This window comes from Nuphar pumila, chromosome 16 (genome assembly GCF_984573655.1).
Source record: "Nuphar pumila chromosome 16, dmNupPumi1.hap1.1, whole genome shotgun sequence".
Taxonomy (NCBI): Eukaryota; Viridiplantae; Streptophyta; class Magnoliopsida; order Nymphaeales; family Nymphaeaceae; genus Nuphar; species Nuphar pumila.
This window is the reverse complement of record NC_143264.1, coordinates 77,113,546-77,117,333: the sequence shown is the minus strand read 5'-3', so window position 1 is coordinate 77,117,333 and position 3,788 is coordinate 77,113,546. Positions and strand designations below refer to the sequence as shown.

The window sequence follows — 3,788 nt, the reverse complement described above, 5'->3', positions numbered from 1 at the left end:
GAAACAGAAACAAACATGTCTTAACAATCGTATCCATACAATAAACCCATATATCATTTTCTCCAAAGCTTTAGCCTTTATTAAACCCTATACCCCGAGAAACCCAAAGACCAAAAAAGCATCTTCACCAAACTAAACCCTAAATCCTATGAAAAAGGAAAAAAAAAGCAAAACCCTATGAGAGGGATCCGAAGAAAGAGAGAGTGACAGAGAGAGATCAATTGGGGTGGAGCATGATGGAGGAAGGGGGAGGGGTGCCGAGGAGGCTGGCCTGCTGCATCTCGAGCTCGTTCATCTGCTGATCCCGATCCATCTCGATGATGAGCGGCACGACGAGGACCAGGAAGGTGGTTCCAGCGATCCACGCGGCCTTTCCGGTGCTGCGAAGGAGCTTCCACGACGCTTCCTTCCCCCTCCGGAACGCCGGCGACCGGCGTATCGATCCCGAGACCTTCGCCACCACCCCTTCTTCGTTCGGGCTGCTCAACCTCGACCCTCCTCCTCCCTGTCGACTCTGCGCCATCGCTCCTCCTTCTGTAACAGTTAACGTTAGGGCACCAAAAGTTTTCCATCCCAACCTGGACCTGGTTATTTGTAGTCGGCTCAGCAAGGGTGGTCCGGTTTGGTCATCTCAACCCTGATCCGGACCATAACTAGTGGGTCCGAGTCAGATTGGGTTGGCTTGGACACATGATCAAGCTCCAACCGGACCATAGCTTTTGCTTCTTCAAAGTCTAATAAAGCCTTTCGCTTGTAGCAAACTGGATTGACTTTTGGCTTGAGGTCAAGCTAGAACCAAGTCAAAATGAGTGAATCGCGTGGACCTGGGATAGGGCTCAAACTCAAGTGTCTGATGGGTTAGCTAGTTTGGCTACGTACAAAATTAAGATCTTTAGATTTCAGGCCTGGGTTCAGTACTGTAGGAAGGTCCGATATCCAAACCAGTCAAGTCTGACCCACAAGATATATGGCCTAAATGGATCGAACCTACCTGCGGGTGTAATATTCCTGAGTCTAGGATAAGTGTACTTTTTCCTACATGAATGATCCAATGCAAGTCATCCAACAAGCTGAATTGATTCAACTGCATATTTGAAACTGGATTAGTAGGCTAATTTTGGATCTTAAATTGAATCTGGTTGGTCTATGTGCTAGTTGAGTCCATATTGCACTTTGCATACATGCTAGGTCTAGCTGAAAAAAGATCAGTTGCAATGTGATTGCACACTTTTATTTTGAGGACATGATCACCCTCCATCTTGGAGATAAGGCCTGTCAGTTGCGAGGCCCAAGAAAAGATGAAGGGTGATCAGGTGCTGCGGTACACTAAAAGTATGCAATCACAACACCTGATCCACCCTCGATCCAGCTTGTCCACTCATATTTCATGCTTTGTGTGTGTGTGCGCACGGCTAAACCAAAGGAAAACTCGACTCGCATCGGCTGTGACAAGGATTGTTGTCAACACAACGGGTCCTAACATAGGTCTCTGCTGATAAAGCCTCGAAGGTCCACTGCGATGTGATTGCACACTTTTAGTGTACTGTTGCACTACCATTGATGCATAGCATCCTGAATATCCGAGCTTTGAAGACGAATTGGATCCAAATCCAATTCTCAAGATCCAATCCAGAATGCGATCCATGGCAAATCCAATCATACAGGACTATCAGGGTTCAATTGGATCTCTGCTAATCCAGATCCATTTTGATTATCGTGCTACAATATTTGAGATATTTTGCATCTTTCTCAGATATTGTATTTTTATTATTCAATTCCATTTTGGCAAGTGAGGAATCACGTTAAATATGTTTTTATTTGTAATCTTTTTTTTAGAAGCCGGATTCTACGGACTCAGATAGTTATGGTGCCCTTTAAGATTCTTTTGTGGTACTAGAGGGTGTATGGGGAATGTGGGTAGTTTTTATTTTTTCGTATTTGTAATTTTTTAATGCGTTTTGTGCAAGATCCAGTTCACTGCCTGTTTTGGATCTGAATCAAGATCCGTTTTCAAAGAGGGTCCCAGTTGGCACCATTTTGGAGTGGATCATCTTGGACCTCATTCAAAATATCAGTCTTGACTGGTCCAAGTCAAATATAGTTGTTGGACCTTTTAATGCCCATGACCAAAATTAGCATAATTCAAACCCAATTTTGGAGCATGGCTTGAGAAGGTCATTTGCCTCTTTAATGTGGCTCTTCCCCATGCTCCAGAGCCTTTATGATGAGGGAGTGGACCAAGGGAGAGGGGGCTGCTTTATTTGAAAAAAAATATTTTCATGTGTGGTTGAAAATTCGGTGGAGAGAAATCGATTTTCTTCTTGGGCGTGAAGGTGATCTTGTCAAGATCGACCTTGCGAGCTGAAGCAAATGTTCGTGGTTCAAGTTGGTGGTTGATTCAAGTGGCTGTTTATGAATCGTCATTCCAGTGTTGGCTGCTTCTCAACAACATCCATTACCATATTCATTCAGATATTATTCACTGGTTCATATGTTTCATTTGTGTTATTTTATCTCCTTTGTTACAATTTGCGTGAAAGTTGTTAGTAAACCATTTGCTATTTGATTGAAATAAAATTTTGAAGTATTTTCATTAAGAAGTGATTTTATTATTCATAAAATATCTAGTTTTATTGGTTATTATATAACTCGGATTCCTGAATCTCGAATTGTCAGAAATGACTTTAAAGAAACAATCGTATTGGCCTCAATACTGGTCAATTTTTAGCGTTTTTAGCTTCCCAAAAAGCTAAAACAATTTTCTATAACTTTGTAGTTGAGGCCATTTAGTGAATCGACCGTTTGAGTCCCTGAAAAGTGCTATAAAAGTCTCAGACTAACAGGAATCCACTGTCACTTGTTTGTTTCAGAAGACTCCTAGTGGTGCTCGGTATTTTTCAATTATCTGGAGTTTCTCTGTGTGAAAATTTATTTTGTTTGATTATGTGGAAATCTATAACCTATATCTAAAACTTTCATGTTCGGAGTCTTAGCTGAATCTTCGTTTAACTATCTCAAAAACATCAATCTTTGCTGCTGCTGTAGAATAGTGGAAAATTTAGTTCATTCAATAACTCATACAATTTCTAAAATTCAAAATTTGTAGAGCTTCATAGAAAACTTAGAAAATTTCAAATTTTAGTTCGTTGGAAAGGTCTGGATGATTAGTTTAAATGCATATTGTGTGAATTTGTAACTCATTTTTCTATAGATAATGTTTCGCCTACACATGACCCACCTACACCAGGTATTCATACAATTCTCGAGACAACGTCGGATGCATGGTCTTCTCAGTCTGACACACGATGACTCATTCAAATAGTGTATATCGATAATCGACCGTAAGTATTTCATTTTCACTTATCCTATACTTATCCTATAAATATTGTATATTGATAGTTAATGTGTACCAATTCATGTGCAATGCGAGGTTCGAGACACAAGAAGTAATACGAGAGATTAGGCAGTCACTAGTTCAACATCTACCAGGATCAGTCACTCAATGAAAAGAGTACTCGAAGGATGTGTTTGACAGATTGTGGTCCTCATTCATGGTATATAATCGTTTCTTATAGTTAATGTGTTTCATATTTAATTTTTTGTTATAGTCATGTCTACTACCTTTTTGAAATTATTTGTAGGTTTCGAATTGCTTCGCAACTACGATAGAGAAGCAGAACGCAAGAAATGTGTGGCACAAGGTGACTACCAATCGATTTGCAGATATGCTGCACAATATGAAGACTGCAACAAGAAAAGCATCTGACATGATAGATGATTCACTGCAG

The 3,788-nt window shown here is 40.4% G+C and overlaps 1 pseudogene; it reads right to left on the bottom strand.

Annotated features, from left to right (window-relative positions):
- Positions 1-548, bottom strand: LOC149813702 (mitochondrial import receptor subunit TOM9-2 pseudogene; annotated as a pseudogene).
- Between the last annotated feature and the right edge of the window lie 3,240 nt (positions 549-3,788).